The 20,081-nt window shown below is 46.1% G+C and overlaps 21 non-coding genes across 21 annotated transcripts; all 21 read right to left on the reverse strand.

Moving 5' to 3' along the window:
* Positions 1-130: 130 nt before the first annotated feature.
* Positions 131-204, reverse strand: TRNAS-ACU (transfer RNA serine (anticodon ACU)). The gene has a single exon. It is a non-coding gene; the product is annotated as a tRNA-Ser (tRNA).
* Positions 205-1,141: 937 nt separating this feature from the next.
* TRNAA-AGC (transfer RNA alanine (anticodon AGC)) lies at positions 1,142-1,215 on the reverse strand. The gene has a single exon. It is a non-coding gene; the product is annotated as a tRNA-Ala (tRNA).
* A 430-nt stretch (positions 1,216-1,645) lies between these two features.
* TRNAT-GGU (transfer RNA threonine (anticodon GGU)) lies at positions 1,646-1,719 on the reverse strand. The gene has a single exon. It is a non-coding gene; the product is annotated as a tRNA-Thr (tRNA).
* Positions 1,720-2,488: 769 nt separating this feature from the next.
* On the reverse strand, positions 2,489-2,562 carry TRNAT-AGU (transfer RNA threonine (anticodon AGU)). The gene has a single exon. It is a non-coding gene; the product is annotated as a tRNA-Thr (tRNA).
* A 264-nt stretch (positions 2,563-2,826) lies between these two features.
* Positions 2,827-2,900, reverse strand: TRNAT-GGU (transfer RNA threonine (anticodon GGU)). The gene has a single exon. It is a non-coding gene; the product is annotated as a tRNA-Thr (tRNA).
* Positions 2,901-3,498: 598 nt separating this feature from the next.
* On the reverse strand, positions 3,499-3,572 carry TRNAT-GGU (transfer RNA threonine (anticodon GGU)). The gene has a single exon. It is a non-coding gene; the product is annotated as a tRNA-Thr (tRNA).
* A 769-nt stretch (positions 3,573-4,341) lies between these two features.
* On the reverse strand, positions 4,342-4,415 carry TRNAT-AGU (transfer RNA threonine (anticodon AGU)). Its single transcript has one exon. It is a non-coding gene; the product is annotated as a tRNA-Thr (tRNA).
* Positions 4,416-4,679: 264 nt separating this feature from the next.
* Positions 4,680-4,753, reverse strand: TRNAT-GGU (transfer RNA threonine (anticodon GGU)). Its single transcript has one exon. It is a non-coding gene; the product is annotated as a tRNA-Thr (tRNA).
* A 935-nt stretch (positions 4,754-5,688) lies between these two features.
* On the reverse strand, positions 5,689-5,762 carry TRNAT-GGU (transfer RNA threonine (anticodon GGU)). Its single transcript has one exon. It is a non-coding gene; the product is annotated as a tRNA-Thr (tRNA).
* A 767-nt stretch (positions 5,763-6,529) lies between these two features.
* TRNAT-GGU (transfer RNA threonine (anticodon GGU)) lies at positions 6,530-6,603 on the reverse strand. The gene has a single exon. It is a non-coding gene; the product is annotated as a tRNA-Thr (tRNA).
* A 937-nt stretch (positions 6,604-7,540) lies between these two features.
* Positions 7,541-7,614, reverse strand: TRNAT-GGU (transfer RNA threonine (anticodon GGU)). The gene has a single exon. It is a non-coding gene; the product is annotated as a tRNA-Thr (tRNA).
* Positions 7,615-8,549: 935 nt separating this feature from the next.
* On the reverse strand, positions 8,550-8,623 carry TRNAT-GGU (transfer RNA threonine (anticodon GGU)). The gene has a single exon. It is a non-coding gene; the product is annotated as a tRNA-Thr (tRNA).
* A 1,781-nt stretch (positions 8,624-10,404) lies between these two features.
* Positions 10,405-10,478, reverse strand: TRNAT-AGU (transfer RNA threonine (anticodon AGU)). The gene has a single exon. It is a non-coding gene; the product is annotated as a tRNA-Thr (tRNA).
* A 939-nt stretch (positions 10,479-11,417) lies between these two features.
* On the reverse strand, positions 11,418-11,491 carry TRNAT-UGU (transfer RNA threonine (anticodon UGU)). Its single transcript has one exon. It is a non-coding gene; the product is annotated as a tRNA-Thr (tRNA).
* A 1,612-nt stretch (positions 11,492-13,103) lies between these two features.
* TRNAT-GGU (transfer RNA threonine (anticodon GGU)) lies at positions 13,104-13,177 on the reverse strand. The gene has a single exon. It is a non-coding gene; the product is annotated as a tRNA-Thr (tRNA).
* Positions 13,178-13,607: 430 nt separating this feature from the next.
* On the reverse strand, positions 13,608-13,681 carry TRNAT-UGU (transfer RNA threonine (anticodon UGU)). Its single transcript has one exon. It is a non-coding gene; the product is annotated as a tRNA-Thr (tRNA).
* A 1,444-nt stretch (positions 13,682-15,125) lies between these two features.
* On the reverse strand, positions 15,126-15,199 carry TRNAT-GGU (transfer RNA threonine (anticodon GGU)). Its single transcript has one exon. It is a non-coding gene; the product is annotated as a tRNA-Thr (tRNA).
* Positions 15,200-15,292: 93 nt separating this feature from the next.
* Positions 15,293-15,366, reverse strand: TRNAA-AGC (transfer RNA alanine (anticodon AGC)). Its single transcript has one exon. It is a non-coding gene; the product is annotated as a tRNA-Ala (tRNA).
* Positions 15,367-16,301: 935 nt separating this feature from the next.
* Positions 16,302-16,375, reverse strand: TRNAT-GGU (transfer RNA threonine (anticodon GGU)). The gene has a single exon. It is a non-coding gene; the product is annotated as a tRNA-Thr (tRNA).
* Positions 16,376-19,165: 2,790 nt separating this feature from the next.
* Positions 19,166-19,239, reverse strand: TRNAA-AGC (transfer RNA alanine (anticodon AGC)). The gene has a single exon. It is a non-coding gene; the product is annotated as a tRNA-Ala (tRNA).
* Positions 19,240-19,838: 599 nt separating this feature from the next.
* TRNAT-GGU (transfer RNA threonine (anticodon GGU)) lies at positions 19,839-19,912 on the reverse strand. The gene has a single exon. It is a non-coding gene; the product is annotated as a tRNA-Thr (tRNA).
* Between the last annotated feature and the right edge of the window lie 169 nt (positions 19,913-20,081).

A 20,081-nucleotide genomic window follows, 5' to 3' on the forward strand; every position in this document is an offset into this window, starting at 1 on the left:
TAGACAGGCGCTTTAACCAACTAAGCCACTGCGCCTGCGCAGCCTCTTGTTCAGGCAGTGACACCATCAGAAGTATTTCGAACTAAACTTCGAAAACAAAAAGCTAGAGAGACGTTTGTCTTGACTCTCGAGGCACCGGTGAGATTCGAACTCACGATCTCCTGTTTAGTAGACAGGCGCTTTAACCAACGAAGCCACGTCACCTGTGCAGCGTCTTGTTCAGGCAGCGAAACCATCAGAAGTATTTCGAACTAAACTTCGAAAACAAAAAACTAGAGAGACGTTTGTGTTGACTCTCAAGGCACCGGTGAGAATCGAACTCACGATCTCCTGTTTACTAGACAGGCGCTTTAACCAACTAAGCCACGCGCCTGCGCAGCGTCTTGTTCAGACAGTGACACCATCAGAAGTAATTCGAACTAAACTTCGAAAACAAAAAACTAGAGAGACGTTTCAATTTACTCTCGAGGCACCGGTGAGATTCCAACTCACGATCTCTTGTTTACTAGACAGGCGCTTCAAGAACTAAGCCACGGCGCGTGCGCGACATCTTGTAGAGGCAGTGACACCATTAAAAGTATTTCGAACTATACTTCGATAACAAAAAATTACAGAGAAAGTTGTCTTGTCTCTCGAGGTACCGGTGAGATTCGAGCTCACTATCTCCTGTTTACTAGACAGGTGAGATAACGAACTAAGACACGGTGCCTGCGCAACATCTTCTTCAGCTAGTGACACCATTAGAAGCATTTTAAATTATATTTCAAAAACAAAAAACTAGAGAGACGTTAGTCATGACTCTTGAGGCACCGGTGGGATTCGAACTCACGATCTCCTGTTTACTAGACTGGCGATTTAGCCAAATAACCCACGGCGCCTGCGCTGCGCCTTGTTCAGGCAGTGACACTATTAGAAGTATTTAGAACTATACTTCGAAAAGAAAAAACTAGAGAGACGTTAGTCTTGACTCTCGAGGACCCGTGAGATTCGAACTCATGATCTCCTGTTTACTAGACAGGCGCTTTAACCAACTAAGCCACGGCGCCTTCGCAGCGTGCTCTTCACGCAGTGACACCATCAGAAGTATTTCGAAATAAACTGCGAAAACAAAAAATTAGAGAGACGTTTGTCTTGACTCTCGAGGCACCGGTGAGATTCCAACTCACGATCTCCTGTTTGCTAGACAGGCGCTTTAACTAACTAAGCCACGGCGCCTGCGCAGCGTCGTGTTCGGGCAGTGACTTCATCAAAAGTATTTCGAACTAAACTTCGAAAACAAAAAACTAGAGAGAGGTTTGTCTTGACTCTCGAGGCACCGGTGAGATTTGTACTACGATCTCCTATTTACTAGACAGCGCTTTAACTAACTAAGCCACGGCGTCTGCGCAGCGTCTTGTTCAGGCAGTCACACCATCAGAAATATTTCGAACTAAACTTCGAAAACAAAAGCACTGAAAGTTGGGCGAGTTGGTACTCGATCATGACTTCTTTGCGCAAACACGTACACGGACACAAGGAAAAGAGGCAAACAACACGGGCGCCCGTGTTGTTTGCCTCTTTTCCTTGAGTCCGTGTACGTGTTTGCGCAAAAAAGTCATGAATCTTCGAAAACAAAAAACTAGAGAGACGTCAGTCTTGACTCCCGAGGCACCGGTGAGATTCGAACTCACGATCTCCTGCTTACCAGACAGGCGCTTTAACTAACTAAGCCACGGCGCCTGAAGCGTCTTGTTCAGGCAGTGACACCATCAGAAAAATTTCGAAGTATACTTCGAAAACAAAAAACTAGAGAGACGTTAGTCTTCACTCTCGAGGTACCGGTGAGATTCGAACTCACGATCTCCTGTTTACTAGACAGGCGCTTTAACCAACTAAGCCACTGCGCCTGCGCAGCCTCTTGTTCAGGCAGTGACACCATCAGAAGTATTTCGAACTAAACTTCGAAAACAAAAAACTAGAGAGACGTTTGTCTTTACTCTCGAGGCACCGGTGAGATTCGAACTCACCATCTCTTGTTTACTAGACAGGCGCTTTAACCAACTAGGCCACGGCGCCTGCGCGGCGTCTTGTTGAGGCAGTGACACCATTAGAAGTATTTCGAACTAAACTTCAAAAACAAAAAACTAGAGAGACGTTAGTCATGACTCTCGAGGCACTGGTCAGATTCGAACTCACGATATCCTGTTTACTAGACAGGCGCTTTATCTGGAGAAGCTACGGCGTCTGCGCAGCGTCTTGTTTGGGCAGTGACACCATCAAAAATATTTCGAACTAAACTTCGAAAACAAAAAACTAGAGAGAGGTTTGTCTTGACTCTCGAGGCACCGGTGAGATTCGAACTACGATCTCCCGTTTACTAGACAGGCTCTTTAACTAACTAAGCCACGGCGCCTGCGCAGCGTCTTGTTCAGGCAGTCATCATCATCAGAAGTATTTCGAACTAAACTTCGAAAACAAAAAACTAGAGAGCCGTTTGTCTTGACTCTCGAGGCACCGGTGAGATTCGAACTCACGATCTCCTGTTTACTAGACAGGCGCTTTAACTAACTAAGCCACGGCGCCTGCGCAGCGTTTTATTCAGGCAGTGACACCATCAGAAGTATTTCGAACTAAACTTCGAAAACAAAAAGTACTGAAAGTTGGGCGAGTTGGTACTCGATCATGAATTCTTTGCGCAAAGACGTACACGGACACAAGGAAAAGAGGCAAACAACACGGGCGCCCGTGTTGTTTGCCTCTTTTCCTTGTGTCCGTGTACGTGTTTGCGCAAAAAAGTCAGGAATGTTCGAAAACAAAAAACTAGAGAGACGTTAGTCTTGACTCCCGAGGCACCGGTGAGATTCGAACTCACGATCTCCTGCTTACCAGACAGGCGCTTTAACTAACTAAGCCACGGCGCCTGCAGCGTCTTGCTCAGGCAGTGACACCATCAGACGTATTTCGAACTATACTTCGAAAACAAAAAACTAGAGAGACGTTAGTCTTCACTCTCGAGGCACCGGTGAGATTCGAACTCACGATCTCCTGTTTACTAGATAGGCGCTTTAACCAAGTAATCCACGCGCCTGCGCAGCGTCTTGTTCAGACAGTGACACCATCAGAAGTATTTCGAAATAAACTTCGAAAACAAAAAAACTAGAGAGACGTTTGTCTTGATTCTCGAGGCACCGGTGAGATTCGAACTCATGATCTCCTGTTTACTAGACAGCGCTTTAACTAACTAAGCCACGGCGTCTGCGCAGCGTCTTGTTCAGGCAGTCACACCATCAGAAATATTTCGAACTAAACTTCGAAAACAAAAGCACTGAAACTTGGGCGAGTTGGTACTCGATCATGACTTCTTTGCGCAAACACGTACACGGACACAAGGAAAAGAGGCAAACAACACGGGCGCCCGTGTTGTTTGCCTCTTTTCCTTGAGTCCGTGTACGTGTTTGCGCAAAAAAGTCATGAATCTTCGAAAACAAAAAACTAGAGAGACGTCAGTCTTGACTCCCGAGGCACCGGTGAGATTCGAACTCACGATCTCCTGCTTACCAGACAGGCGCTTTAACTAACTAAGCCACGGCGCCTGAAGCGTCTTGTTCAGGCAGTGACACCATCAGAAAAATTTCGAAGTATACTTCGAAAACAAAAAACTAGAGAGACGTTAGTCTTCACTCTCGAGGTACCGGTGAGATTCGAACTCACGATCTCCTGTTTACTAGACAGGCGCTTTAACCAACTAAGCCACTGCGCCTGCGCAGCCGCTTGTTCAGGCAGTGACACCATCAGAAGTATTTCGAACTAAACTTCGAAAACAAAAAACTAGAGAGACGTTTGTCTTTACTCTCGAGGCATCGGTGAGATTCGAACTCACCATCTCTTGTTTACTAGACAGGCGCTTTAACCAACTAGGCCACGGCGCCTGCGCGGCGTCTTGTTGAGGCAGTGACACCATTAGAAGTATTTCGAACTAAACTTCAAAAACAAAAAACTAGAGAGACGTTAGTCATGACTCTCGAGGCACTGGTCAGATTCGAACTCACGATATCCTGTTTACTAGACAGGCGCTTTATCTGGAGAAGCTACGGCGTCTGCGCAGCGTCTTGTTTGGGCAGTGACACCATCAAAAATATTTCGAACTAAACTTCGAAAACAAAAAACTAGAGAGAGGTTTGTCTTGACTCTCGAGGCACCGGTGAGATTCGAACTACGATCTCCCGTTTACTAGACAGGCTCTTTAACTAACTAAGCCACGGCGCCTGCGCAGCGTCTTGTTCAGGCAGTCATCATCATCAGAAGTATTTCGAACTAAACTTCGAAAACAAAAAACTAGAGAGCCGTTTGTCTTGACTCTCGAGGCACCGGTGAGATTCGAACTCACGATCTCCTGTTTACTAGACAGGCGCTTTAACTAACTAAGCCACGGCGCCTGCGCAGCGTTTTATTCAGGCAGTGACACCATCAGAAGTATTTCGAACTAAACTTCGAAAACAAAAAGTACTGAAGGTTGGGCGAGTTGGTACTCGATCATGAATTCTTTGCGCAAAGACGTACACGGACACAAGGAAAAGAGGCAAACAACACGGGCGCCCGTGTTGTTTGCCTCTTTTCCTTGTGTCCGTGTACGTGTTTGCGCAAAAAAGTCAGGAATGTTCGAAAACAAAAAACTAGAGAGACGTTAGTCTTGACTCCCGAGGCACCGGTGAGATTCGAACTCACGATCTCCTGCTTACCAGACAGGCGCTTTAACTAACTAAGCCACGGCGCCTGCAGCGTCTTGCTCAGGCAGTGACACCATCAGACGTATTTCGAACTATACTTCGAAAACAAAAAACTAGAGAGACGTTAGTCTTCACTCTCGAGGCACCGGTGAGATTCGAACTCACGATCTCCTGTTTACTAGATAGGCGCTTTAACCAACTAATCCACGCGCCTGCGCAGCGTCTTGTTCAGACAGTGACACCATCAGAAGTATTTCGAAATAAACTTCGAAAACAAAAAAACTAGAGAGACGTTTGTCTTGATTCTCGAGGCACCGGTGAGATTCGAACTCATGATCTCCTGTTTACTAGACAGGCGCTTTAACCAACTAAGCCACTGTGTCTGCGCAGCCTCTTGTTCAGGCAGTGACACCATCAGAAGTATTTCGAACTAAACTTAGAAAACAAAAAGCTAGAGAGACGTTTGTCTTGACTCTCGAGGAACCAGTGAGATTCGAACTCACGATGTCCTGTTTACTAGACAGGCGCTTTAACGAACTAAGCCACGGCGCCTGCGCAGCGTCTTGTTCAGGCAGTCACACCATCAGAAGTATTTCGAACTAAACTTCGAAAACAAAAAACTAGAGAGAGGTTTGTCTTGACTCTCGAGGCACCGGTGAGATTTGTACTACGATCTCCTATTTACTAGACAGCGCTTTAACTAACTAAGCCACGGCGTCTGCGCAGCGTCTTGTTCAGGCAGTCACACCATCAGAAGTATTTCGAACTAAACTTCGAAAACAAAAGTACTGAAAGTTGGGCGAGTTCGTACTCGATCATGACTTCTTTGCGCAAACACGTACACGGACACAAGGAAAAGAGGCAAACAACACGGGCGCCCGTGTTGTTTGCCTCTTTTCCTTGTGTCCGTGTACGTGTTTGCGCAAAAAAGTCATGAATCTTCGAAAACAAAAAACTAGAGAGACGTGAGTCTTGACTCCCGAGGCACCGGTGAGATTCGAACTCACGATCTCCTGCTTACCAGACAGGCGCTTTAACTAACTAAGCCACGGCGCCTGAAGCGTCTTGTTCAGGCAGTGACACCATCAGAAAAATTTCGAAGTATACTTCGAAAACAAAAAACTAGAGAGACGTTAGTCTTCACTCTCGAGGTACCGGTGAGATTCGAACTCATGATCTCCTGTTTACTAGACAGGCGCTTTAACCAACTAAGCCACTGCGCCTGCGCAGCCTCTTGTTCAGGCAGTGACACCATCAGAAGTATTTCGAACTAAACTTCGAAAACAAAAAGCTAGAGAGACGTTTGTCTTGACTCTTGAGGCACCGGTAAGATTCGAACTCACGATCTCCTGTTTAGTAGACAGGCGCTTTAACCAACGAAGCCACGTCACCTGTGCAGCGTCTTGTTCAGGCAGCGAAACCATCAGAAGTATTTCGAACTAAACTTCGAAAACAAAAAACTAGAGAGACGTTTGTGTTGACTCTCAAGGCACCGGTGAGAATCGAACTCACGATCTCCTGTTTACTAGACGGGCGCTTTAACCAACTAAGCCACGCGCCTGCGCAGCGTCTTGTTCAGACAGTGACACCATCAGAAGTATTTCGAACTAAACTTCGAAAACAAAAGTACTGAAAGTTGGGCGAGTTGGTACTCGATCATGACTTCTTTGCGCAAAGACGTACACGGACACAAGGAAAAGAGGCAAACAACACGGGCGCCCGTGTTGTTTGCCTCTTTTCCTTGAGTCCGTGTACGTGTTTGCGCAAAAAAGTCATGAATCTTCGAAAACAAAAAACTAGAGAGACGTCAGTCTTGACTCCCGAGGCACCGGTGAGATTCGAACTCACGATCTCCTGATTACCAGACAGGCGCTTTAACTAACTAAGGCACGGCGCCTGAAGCGTCTTGTTCAGGCAGTGACACCATCAGAAAAATTTCGAAGTATACTTCGAAAACAAAAAACTAGAGAGACGTTAGTCTTCACTCTCGAGATACCGGTGAGATTCGAACTCACGATCTCCTGTTTACTAGACAGGCGCTTTAACCAACTAAGCCACTGCGCCTGCGCAGCCTCTTGTTCAGGCAGTGACACCATCAGAAGTATTTCGAACTAAACTTCGAAAACAAAAAACTAGAGAGACGTTTGTCTTTACTCTCGAGGCACCGGTGAGATTCGAACTCACCATCTCTTGTTTACTAGACAGGCGCTTTAACCAACTAGGCCACGGCGCCTGCGCGGCGTCTTGTTGAGGCAGTGACACCATTAGAAGTATTTCGAACTAAACTTCAAAAACAAAAAACTAGAGAGACGTTAGTCATGACTCTCGAGGCACTGGTCAGATTCGAACGCACGATATCCTGTTTACTAGACAGGCGCTTTATCTGGAGAAGCTACGGCGTCTGCGCAGCGTCTTGTTTGGGCAGTGACACCATCAAAAATATTTCGAACTAAACTTCGAAAACAAAAAAACTAGAGAGAGGTTTGCCTTGACTCTCGAGGCACCGGTGAGATTCGAACTACGATCTCCCGTTTACTAGACAGGCTCTTTAACTAACTAAGCCACGGCGCCTGCGCAGCGTCTTGTTCAGGCAGTGACACCATCAGAAGTATTTCGAACTAAACTTCGAAAACAAAAGTACTGAAAGTTGGGCGAGTTGGTACTCGATCATGACTTCTTTGCGCAAAGACGTACACGGACACAAGGAAAAGAGGCAAACAACACGGGCGCCCATGTTGTTTGCCTCTTTTCCTTGTGTCCGTGTACGTGTTTGCGCAAAAAAGTCATGAATGTTCGAAAACAAAAAACTAGAGAGACGTTAGTCTTGACTCCCGAGGCACCGGTGAGATTCGAACTCACGATCTCCTGCTTACCAGACAGGCGCTTTAACTAACTAAGCCACGGCGCCTGCAGCGTCTTGCTCAGGCAGTGACACCATCAGACGTATTTCGAACTATACTTCGAAAACAAAAAACTAGAGATACGTTAGTCTTCACTCTCGAGGCACCTGTGAGATTCGAACTCACGATCTCCTGTTTACTAGATAGGCGCTTTAACCAACTAATCCACGCGCCTGCGCAGCGTCTTGTTCAGACAGTGACACCATCAGAAGTATTTCGAAATAAACTTCGAAAACAAAAAAACTAGAGAGACGTTTGTCTTGATTCTCGAGGCACCGGTGAGATTCGAACTCATGATCTCCTGTTTACTAGACAAGCGCTTTAACAAACTAAGCCACTGTGTCTGCGCAGCCTCTTGTTCAGGCAGTGACACCATCAGAAGTATTTCGAACTAAACTTCGAAAACAAAAAGCTAGAGAGACGTTTGTCTTGACTCTCGAGGAGCCGGTGAGATTCGAACTCACGATGTCCTGTTTACTAGACAGGCGCTTTAACGAACTAAGCCACGGCGCCTGCGCAGCGTCTAGTTCAGGCAGTCACACCATCAGAAGTATTTCGAACTAAACTTCGAAAACAAAAAACTAGAGAGAGGTTTGTCTTGACTCTCGAGGCACCGGTGAAATTTGTACTACGATCTCCTATTTACTAGACATCGCTTTAACTAACTAAGCCACGGCGTCTGCGCAGCGTCTTGTTCAGGCAGTCACACCATCAGAAGTATTTCGAACTAAACTTCGAAAACAAAAGTACTGAAAGTTGGGCGAGTTGGTACTCGATCATGACTTCTTTGCGCAAACACGTACACGGACACAAGGAAAAGAGGCAAACAACACGGGCGCCCGTATTGTTTGCCTCTTTTCCTTGAGTCCGTGTACGGGTTTGCGCAAAAAAGTCATGAATCTTCGAAAACAAAAAACTAGAGAGACGTCAGTCTTGACTCCCGAGGCACCGGTGAGATTCGAACTCACGATCTCCTGCTTACCAGACAGGCGCTTTAACTAACTAAGCCACGGCGCCTGAAGCGTCTTGTTCAGGCAGTGACACCATCAGAAAAATTTCGAAGTATACTTCGAAAACAAAAAACTAGAGAGACGTTAGTCTTCACTCTCGAGGTACCGGTGAGATTTGAACTCACGATCTCCTGTTTACTAGACAGGCGCTTTAACCAATTAAGCCACGCGTCTGCGCTGCGTCTTGTTCAGACAGTGACACCATCAGAAGTATTTCGAACTAAACTTCGAAAACAAAAAACTAAAGAGACGTTTGTCTCTACTCTCGAGGCACCGGTGAGATTCGAACTCATGATCTCCTGTTTACTAGACAGGCGCTTTAACCAACTAAGCCACTGCGCCTGCGCAGCCTCTTGTTCAGGCAGTGACACCATCAGAAGTATTTCGAACTAAACTTCGAAAAAAAAAGCTAGAGAGACGTTTGTCTTGACTCTCGAGGCACCGGTGAGATTCGAACTCACGATCTCCTGTTTACTAGACAGGCGCTTTAACCAACGAAGCCACGTCACCTGTGCAGCGTCTTGTTCAGGCAGCGAAACCATCAGAAGTATTTCGAACTAAACTTCGAAAACAAAAAACTAGAGAGACGTTTGTGTTGACTCTCAAGGCACCGGTGAGAATCGAACTCACGATCTCCTGTTTACTAGACAGGCGCTTTAACAAACTAAGCCACGCGCCTGCGCCGCGTCTTGTTCAGACAGTGACACCATCAGAAGTATTTCGAACTAAACTTCGAGAACAAAAAACTAGAGAGACGTTTGTTTTGACTCTCGAGGCACCGGTGAGATTCGAACTCGCGATCTCCTGTTTACTAGACAGGCGCTTTAACTAAAGAAGCCACGGCGCCTGCGCAGCGTCTTGTTCAGGCAGTGACACCATCAGAAGTAATTCGAACTAAACTTCGAAAACAAAAAACTAGAGAGACGTTTGAATTTACTCTCGAGGCACCGGTGAGATTCCAACTCACGATCACTTGTTTACTAGACAGGCGCTTCAACGAACTAAGCCACGGCGCGTGCGCGACATCTTGTAGAGGCAGTGACACCATTAAAAGTATTTCGAACTAAACTTCAAAAACAAAAAACTTGAGAGACGTTAGTCATGACTCTCGAGGCACTGGTCAGATTCGAACTCACGATATCCTGTTTACTAGACAGGCGCTTTATCTGGAGAAGCTACGGCGTCTGCGCAGCGTCTTGTTTGGGCAGTGACACCATCAAAAATATTTCGAACTAAACTTCGAAAACAAAAAACTAGAGAGACGTTTGTGTTGACTCTCGAGGCACCGGTGAGAATCGAGCTCACGATCTCCTGTTTACTAGACAGGCGCTTTAACCAACTAAGCCACGCGCCTGCGCAGCGTCTTGTTCCGACAGTGACACCATCAGAAGTATTTTGAACTAAACTTCGAAAACAAAAAACTAGAGAGACGTTTGTCTTGACTCTCGAGGCACCGGTGAGATTCGAACTCGCGATCTCCTGTTTACTAGACAGGCGCTTTATCTAAAGAAGCCACGGCGCCTGCGCAGCGTCTTGTTCAGGCAGTGACACCATCAGAAGTATTTCGAACTATACTTCGAAAACAAGAAAACTAGAGAGACGTTAGTCTTCACTCTCGAGGCACCGGTGAGATTCGAACTCTCGATCTTCTGTTTACTAGACATGCGCTTTAACCAACTAAGCCACGGCGCCTGCGCAGCGTCTTGTTCAGACAGTGACACCATCAGACGTATTTCGAACTAAACTTCGAAAACAAAAAAACTAGAGAGACGTTAGTCATGACCTTCGAGGCACCGGTGAGATTCGAACTCACGATCTCCTGTTTACTAGACAGGCGCTTTAACTAACTAAGCCACGGCGCCTGCGCAGCGTCTTGTTCAGGCAGTCACACCATCAGAAGAATTTCGAACTAAACTTCGAAAACAAAAAACTAGAGAGACGTTTGTCTTGACTCTCGAGGCACCGGTGAGATTCGAACTCGCGATCTCCTGTTTACTAGACAGGCGCTTTAACTAAAGAAGCCACGGCGCCTGCGCAGCGTCTTGTTCAGGCAGTGACACCATCAGAAGTAATTCGAACTAAACTTCGAAAACAAAAAACTAGAGAGACGTTTGAATTTACTCTCGAGGCACCGGTGAGATTTCCACTCACGATCTCTTGTTTACTAGACAGGCACTTCAACGAACTAAGCCACGGCGCGTGCGCAACGTCTTGTAGAGGCAGTGACACCATTAAAAGTATTTCGAACTATACTTCGAAAACAAAAAATTACAGAGAAATTTGTCTTGTCTCTCGAGGTACCGGTGAGATTCGAGCTCACTATCTCCTGTTTACTAGACAGGTGAGATAACGAACTAAGACACGGTGCCTGCGCAACAACTTCTTCAGCCAGTGACACCATTAGAAGCATTTTAAATTATAGTTCAAAAACAAAAAACTAGAGAGACGTTAGTCATGACTCTTGTGGCACCGGTGGGATTCGAACTCACGATCTCCTGTTTACTAGACTGGCGATTTAGCCAAATAACCCACGGCGCCTGCGCAGCGCCTTGTTCAGGCAGTGACACCATTAGAAGTATTTAGAACTATACTTCGAAAAGAAAAAACTAGAGAGACGTTAGTCTTGACTCTCGAGGACCCGTGAGATTCGAACTCACAATCTCCTGTTTACTAGACAGGAGCTTTAACCAACTAAGCCACGGCGCCTGCGCAGTGTGCTCTTCAGGCAGTGACACCATCAAAAGTATTTCGAAATAAACTGCGAAAACAAAAAACTAGAGAGACGTTTGTCTTGACTCTCGAGGCACCGGTGAGATTCGAACTCACGATCTCCTGTTTACAAGACAGGCGCTTTAACCAACTAAGCCACGGCTCCTGCGCAGCCTCTTGTTCAGGCAGTCACACCATCAGAAGAATTTCGAACTAAACTTCGAAAACAAAAAACTAGAGAGAGGTTTGTCTTGACTCTCGAGGCACCGGTGAGATTCGAACTCACGATCTTCTGTTTACTAGACAGGCGCTGTAACCATCTAAGCCACGCGCCTGCTCAGCGTCTTGTTCAGACAGTGACACCATCAGAAGTATTTCGAAATAAACTTCGAAAACAAAAAACTAGAGAGACGTTTGTCTTGACTCTCGAGGCACCAGTGAGATTCGAACTGATGATCTCCTGTTTACTAGACAGGCACTTTAACCAACTAAGCCACTGTGTCTGCGCAGCCTCTTGTTCAGGCAGTGACACCATCAGAAATATTTCGAACTAAACTTAAAAAAACAAAAAGCTAGAGAGACGTTTGTCTAGACTCTCGAGGCACCGGTGAGATTCGAACTCACGATCTCCTGTTTACTAGACAGGCGCTTTAACCAACGAAGCCACGTCACCTGTACAGCGTCTTGTTCAGGCAGCGAAACCATCAGAAGTATTTCGAACTAAACTTCGAAAACAAAACACTAGAGAGACGTTTGTGTTGACTCACGAGGCACCGGTGAAAATTGAACTCACGATCTCCTGTTTACTAGACAGGCGCTTTAACCAACTAAGCCACGCGCCTGCGCAGAATCTTGTTCAGACAGTGACACCATCAGAAGTATTTCGAACTAAACTTCGAAAACAAAAAACTAGAGAGACGTTTGTCTTGACTCTCGAGGCACCGGTGAGATTCGAACTCACGATCTCTTGTTTACTAGACAGGCGCTTTAACGAACTAAGCCACGGCGCCTGCACAGCGTCTTGTTCAGGCAGTCACACCATCAGAAGAATTTCGAACTACACTTCGAAAACAAAAAACTAGAGAGACCGTTGCCTTGACTCTCGAGGCACCGGTGAGATTCGAACTACGATCTCCCGTTTACTAGACAGGCTCTTTAACTAACTAAGCCACGGCGCCTGCGCAGCCTCTTGTTCAGGCAGTCACATCATCAGAAGTATTTCGAAGTAAACTTCGAAAACAAAAAACTAGAGAGCCGTTTGTCTTGACTCTCGAGGCACCGGTGAGATTCGAACTCACGATCTCCTGTTTACTTGACAGGCGCTTTAACTAACTAAGCCACGGCGCCTGCGCAGCGTTTTATTCAGGCAGTGACACCATCAGAAGTATTTCGAACTAAAATTCGAAAAAAAAGTACTGAAAGTTGGGCGAGTTGGTACTCGATCATGACTTCTTTGCGCAAAGACATACACGGACACCAAGAAAAGAGGCAAACAACTTGGGCGCCCGTGTTGTTTGCCTCTTTTCCTTGTGTCCATGTACGTGTTTGCGCAAAAAAGTCATGAATGTTCGAAAACAAAAAACTAGAGAGACGGTTGCCTTGACTCTCGAAGCACCAGTGAGATTCGAACTCATGCTCTCCTGTTTACTAGACAGGCGCTTTAACCAACTAAGCCACGGCACCTGCGCGGCGTCTTGTTGGGGCAGTGACACCATCAGAAGTATTTCGAACTAAACTTCGAAAACAAAAAACTAGAGAGCTGTTTGTTTTGACTCTCGAGGCACCGGTGAGGTTCGAACTCACGATCTCCTGCTTACCAGACAGGCGCTCTAACTAACTAAACCACGGCGCCTGCAGCGTCTTGTTCAGGCAGTGACACCATCAGAAGTATCTCGAACTATACTTCGAAAACAAAAAAACTAGAGAGACGTTAGTCTTCACTCTCGAGGCACCGGTGAGATTCGAACTCACGATCTCCTGTTTACAACACAGGCGCTTTAACGAACCAAGCCACGGGCCTGCGCAGCGTCTTGTTCAGACAGTGACACCATCAGAAGTATTTCGAACTAAACTTCGAAAACAAAAAACTAGAGAGACGTTAGTCTTAACTCTCGAGGACCCGTGAGATTAGAACTCACGATCTCCTGTTTAGTAGACAGGTGCTTTAACCAACTAAGCCACGGCGCCTGCGCAGCGTGTTGTTCAGGCAGTGACACCATCAGAAGTATTTCGAACTAAACTTCGAAAACAAAAAACTAGAGAGACGTTTGTCTTGACTCTCGAAGCACCGGTGAGATTCGAACTCACGATCTCCCGTTCACAAGACAGGCGCTTTAACCAACTAAGCCACGGCGCCTGCGCAGCCTCTTGTTCAGGCAGTCACACCATCAGAAGAATTTCGAACTAAACTTCGAAAACAAAAAAACTAGAGAGAAGTTTGTCTTGACTCTCGAGGCACCGGTGAGATTCGAACTCACGATCTCCTGTTTACTAGACAGGCGCTTTAACCATCTAAGCCACGCGCCTGCGCAGCCTCTTGTTCAGACAGTGACACCATCAGAAGTATTTCGAAATAAACTTCGAATACAAAAAACTAGAGAGACGTTTGTCTTGACTCTCGAGGCACTGCTGAGATTCGAACTCATGATCTCCTGTTTACTAGACAGGCACTTTAACCAACTAAGCCACTGTGTCTGCGGAGCCTCTTGTTCAGGCAGTGACACCATCAGAAGTATTTCGAACTAAACTTGGAAAACAAAAGGCTAGAGAGACGTTTGTCTTGACTCTCGAGGCACCGGTGAGATTCGAACTCACGATCTCCTGTTTACTAGACAGGCGCTTTAACCAACGAAGCCACGTCACCTGTGCAGCGTCTTGTTCAGGCAGCGAAACCATCAGAAGTATTTCGAACTAAACTTCGAAAACAAAAAACTAGAGAGACGTTTGTGTTGACTCTCAAGGCACCGGTGAGAATCGAACTCACGATCTCCTGTTTACTAGACAGGCGCTTTAACCAACTAAGCCACGCGCCTGCGCAGCGTCTTGTTCAGACAGTGACACCATCAGAAGTAATTCGAACTAAACTTCGAAAACAAAAAACTAGAGAGACATTTGAATTTACTCTCGAGGCACCGGTGAGATTCCAACTCACGATCTCTTGTTTACTAGACAGGCGCTTCAACGAACTAAGCCACGGCGCGTGCGCGACATCTTGTAGAGGCAGTGACACCATTAGAAGTATTTCGAACTATACTTCGAAAACAAAAAATTACAGAGAAATTTGTCTTGTCTCTCGAGGTACCGGTGAGATTCGAGCTCACTATCTCCTGTTTACTAGACAGGTGAGATAACGAACTAAGACACGGTGCCTGCGCAACATCTTCTTCAGCCAGTGACACCATTAGAAGCATTTTAAATTATAGTTCAAAAACAAAAAACTAGAGAGACGTTAGTCATGAATCTTGAGGCACCGGTGGGATTCGAACTCACGATCTCCTGTTTACTAGACTGGCGATTTAGCCAAATATTCACGGCGCCTGCGCAGCGCCTTGTTCAGGCAGTGACACCATTAGAAGTATTTAGAACTATACTTCGAAAAGAAAAAACTAGAGAGACGTTAGTCTTGACTCTCGAGGACCCGTGAGATTCGAACTCACGATCTCCTGTTTACTAGACAGGCGCTTTAACCAACTAAGCCACGCCACCTGCGCAGCGTGCTCTTCACGCAGTGACACCATCAGAAGTATTTCGAAATAAACTGCGAAAACAAAAAATTAGAGAGACGTTTGTCTTGACTCTCGAGGCAGCGGTGAGATTCGAACTCACGATCTCCTGCTTACCAGACAGGCGCTTTAACTAACTAAGCCACGGCGCCTGCAGTGTCTTGCTCAGGCAGTGACACCATCAGACGTATTTCGAACTATACTTCGAAAACAAAAAACTAGAGAGACGTTAGTCTTCACTCTCGAGGCACCGGTGAGATTCGAACTCACGATCTCCTGTTTGCTAGACAGGCGCTTTAACTAACTAAGCCACGGCGCCTGCGCAGCGTCGTGTTCAGGCAGTCACACCATAAGAAGAATTTCGAACTAAACATCGAAAACAAAAAACTAGAGAGACGGTTGCCTTGACTCTCGAGGCACCGGTGAGATTCGAACTCATGCTCTCCTGTTTACTAGACAGACGCTTTAACCAACTAAATCACGGCGCCTGCGCAGCCTCTTGTTCGGGCAGTGACTTCATCAAAAGTATTTCGAACTGAACTTCGAAAACAAAAAACTAGAGAGAGGTTTGTCTTGACTCTCGAGGCACCGGTGAGATTCGAACTCACGATCTCCTGTTTACTTGACAGGCGCTTTAACTAACTAAGCCACGGCGCCTGCGCAGCGTTTTATTCAGGAAGTGACACCATAAGAAGTATTTCGAACTAAAATTCGAAAACAAAAGTACTGAAAGTTGGGCGAGTTGGTACTCGATCATGACTTCTTTGCGCAAAGACGTACACGGACACCAAGAAAAGAGGCAAACAACTTGGGCGCCCGTGTTGTTTGCCTCTTTTCCTTGTGTCCATGTACGTGTTTGCGCAAAAAAGTCATGAATGTTCGAAAACAAAAAACTAGGGAGACGTCAGTCTTGACTCCCGAGGCACCGGTGAGATTCGAACTCAAGATCTCCTGCTTACCAGACTGGCGCTTTAACTAAGCCACGGCGCCTGCGCAGCGTCTTCTTCAGGCAGTCACACCATCAGAAGATTTTCGAACTAAACTTCGAAAACAGAAAACTAGAGAGACGGTTGCCTTGACTCTCGAAGCACCAGTGAGATTCGAACTCATGCTCTCCTGTTTACTAGACAGGCGCTTTAACCAACTAAGCCACGGCACCTGCGCGGCGTCTTGTTGGGGCAGTGACACCATCAGAAGTATTTCGAACTAAACTTCGAAAACAAAAAACTAGAGAGCCGTTTGTTTTGACTCTCGAGGCACCGGTGAGGTTCGAACTCACGATCTCCTGCTTACCAGACAGGCGCTTTAACTAACTAAACCACGGCGCCTGCAGCGTCTTGTTCAGGCAGTGACACCATCAGAAGTATCTCGAACTATACTTCGAAAACAAAAAAACTAGAGAGACGTTAGTCTTCACTCTCGAGGCACCGGTGAGATTCGAACTCACGATCTCCTGTTTACAACACAGGCGCTTTAACCAACCAAGCCTTTTTTTTTTATTTATTGCCTTGCATGGACATTGTACAGGGCAATCATTGCACACACATATATTACAATACAAAGAGAAAAAAAAGAACAAACATTGCCATCAGTCCCATCTGTACTGATGTTGTCCTCTTAAAAATACTTAAGGTTTGCCAGGGGTTCAAACCTTGACAACCATTCTGGCTCGATATCCCCTATTTTGCTACACTCAATGAATGCAGACATGCTTTGCCTGAAATAAATTACTGCTGGCTTTGCGTCCGGGTCGAAATGGTATCCGGCCATTCGTGCACGCCATATACAGTGGAGACCGGTCAACATCACTACATCAAATGGGACCCCATCATCATTTGTTACTGCGAGGTACCTTATTCCGTGTGGGTCTAGTGGAAAATCCTTCTTTATTGTCCTCTGTAATATGTCCCAAAAATGTACCCCTTCCCAACAATGCAAAAAAACATGGTCTATTGTTTCTGGTTTCTTACATATCAAGCAGTGTGACCCCCATGGTGTAAAAAAACCCCGTTCCTCTGTGAAAGTCTTTACTGATAGTGTTCCTGTGTGTAACTTGAAGAAAAAAGTTTTCACCCCTGTAGGTACCTGCATGTTTCTCACCCGCTTCAGTACATTTTGTCCCGGTCTTCCACTGTATATGGCCCTGTACAATGGTACTGGCAAAACCATAGCACATACATCTTTGTACAATTCTTTTCTTCTAACACTTGCTAGATAATCTATCGAAAAGCGTACAGATAAAAAACGTACACTGTCTACCACTTCCTTGAGATACCCACGCAACGTCACGGGCCGGCTATCCGTAGTAACAACAAGATCTGGTAAGGCACTGCCTAACCTGAGCTGGCATACCGTACGCAAAAACGGATCCCTGACGTCACGGAAAAACAAAAATCTATTTACTACTTGTCTCACAAATAGGTGCGCCAAACCAAGACCTCCGTCCTTCACGCGCCTGAACAAGTTGGTCCGTCTGCACCTTTCCCATTTCGAGCCCCATATAAAAACTGCGAACACTCTGTGCAGCCTTTGCACGTTGATCCTTGAACAATGTAACACCTGCATCACATACCACAGTTTAGCGATAAAAAACATGTTGCACACAGTAGCCCTAGCAAAAACAGACAGGTTCATGCCTTTCCACCTGTTTTAACCAACCAAGCCACGCGCCTGCGCAGCGTCTTGTTCAGACAGTGACACCATCAGAAGTATTTCGAACTAAACTTCGAAAACAAAAAAACTAGAGAGACGTTAGTCTTGACTCTCGAGGACCCGTGAGATTAGAACTCACGATCTCCAGTTTACTAGACAGGTGCTTTAACCAACTAAGCCACGGCGCCTGCGCAGCGTGTTGTTCAGGCAGTGACACCATCAGAAGTATTTCGAACTAAACTTCGAAAACAAAAAACTAGAGAGACGTTTGCCTTGACTCTCGAGGCACCGGTGAGATTCGAACTCACAATCTCCTGTTTACTAGACAGGCGCTTTAACCATCTAAGCCACGCGCCTGCGCAGCCTCTTGTTCAGACAGTGACACCATCAGAAGTATTTCGAAATAAACTTCGAAAACAAAAAACTAGAGAGACGTTTGTCTTGACTCTCGAGGCACTGCTGAGATTCGAACTCATGATCTCCTGTTTACTAGACAGGCACTTTAACCAACTAAGCCACTGTGTCTGCGGAGCCTCTTGTTCAGGCAGTGACACCATCAGAAGTATTTCGAACTAAACTTGGAAAACAAAAAGCTAGAGAGACGTTTGTCTTGACTCTCGAGGCACCGGTGAGATTCGAACTCGCGATCTCCTGTTTACTAGACAGGCGCTTTAACTAAAGAAGCCACGGCGCCTGCGCAGCGTCTTGTTCAGGCAGTGACACCATCAGAAGTAATTCGAACTAAACTTCGAAAACAAAAAAAACTAGAGAGACGTTTGAATTTACTCTCGAGGCACCGGTGAGATTCCAACTCACGATCTCTTGTTTACTAGACAGGCGCTTCAACGAACTAAGCCACGGCGCGTGCGCGACATCTTGTAGAGGCAGTGACACCATTAGAAGTATTTCGAACTATACTTCGAAAACAAAAAATTACAGAGAAATTTGTCTTGTCTCTCGAGGTACCGGTGAGATTCGAGCTCACAATCTCCTGTTTACTAGACAGGTGAGATAACGAACTAAGACACGGTGCCTGCGCAACATCTTCTTCAGCCAGTGACACCATTAGAAGCATTTTAAATTATAGTTCAAAAACAAAAAACTAGAGAGACGTTAGTCATGACTCTTGAGGCACCGGTGGGATTCGAACTCACGATCTCCTGTTTACTAGACTGGCGATTTAGCCAAATAACCCACGGTGCCTGCGCAGCGCCCTGTTCAGGCAGTGACACCATTAGAAGTATTTAGAACTATACTTCGAAAAGAAAAAACTAGAGAGACGTTAGTCTTGACTCTCGAGGACCCGTGAGATTCGAACTCACGATCTCCTGTTTACTAGACAGGCGCTTTAACCAACTAAGCCACGGCGCCTGCGCAGCGTGCTCTTCACGCAGTGACACCATCAGAAGTATTTCGAAATAAACTGCGAAAACAAAAAATTAGAGAGACGTTTGTCTTGACTCTCGAGGCACCGGTGAGATTCCAACTCACGATCTCCTGTTTGCTAGACAGGCGCTTTAACTAACTAAGCCACGGCGCCTGCGCAGCGTCGTGTTCAGGCAGTCACACCATAAGAAGAATTTCGAACTAAACATCGAAAACAAAAAACTAGAGAGACGGTTGCCTTGACTCTCGAGGCACCGGTGAGATTCGAACTCATGCTCTCCTGTTTACTAGACAGACGCTTTAACCAACTAAATCACGGCGCCTGCGCAGCGTCTTGTTCGGGCAGTGACTTCATCAAAAGTATTTCGAACTAAACTTCGAAAACAAAAAACTAGAGAGAGGTTTGTCTTGACTCTCGAGGCACCGGTGAGATTTGTACTACGATCTCCTATTTACTAGACAGCGCTTTAACTAACTAAGCCACGGCGTCTGCGCAGCGTCTTGTTCAGGCAGTCACACCATCAGAAGTATTTCGAACTAAACTTCGAAAACAAAAGTACTGAAAGTTGGGCGAGTTGGTACTCGATCATGATTTCTTTGCGCAAACACGTACACGGACACAAGGAAAAGAGGCAAACAACACGGGCGCCCGTGTTGTTTGCCTCTTTTCCTTGAGTCCGTGTACGTGTTTGCGCAAAAAAGTCATGAATCTTCGAAAACAAAAAACTAGAGAGACGTCAGTCTTGACTCCCGAGGCACCGGTGAGATTCGAACTCACGATCTCCTGCTTACCAGACAGGCGCTTTAACTAACTAAGCCACGGCGCCTGAAGCGTCTTGTTCAGGCAGTGACACCATCAGAAAAATTTCGAAGTATACTTCGAAAACAAAAAACTAGAGAGACGTTAGTCTTCACTCTCGAGGTACCGGTGAGATTCGAACTCACGATCTCCTGTTTACTAGACAGGCGCTTTAACCAACTAAGCCACTGCGCCTG

This window comes from Rhipicephalus microplus, chromosome 5 (assembly GCF_043290135.1).
Source record: "Rhipicephalus microplus isolate Deutch F79 chromosome 5, USDA_Rmic, whole genome shotgun sequence".
NCBI lineage: Eukaryota > Metazoa > Arthropoda > Arachnida > Ixodida > Ixodidae > Rhipicephalus > Rhipicephalus microplus.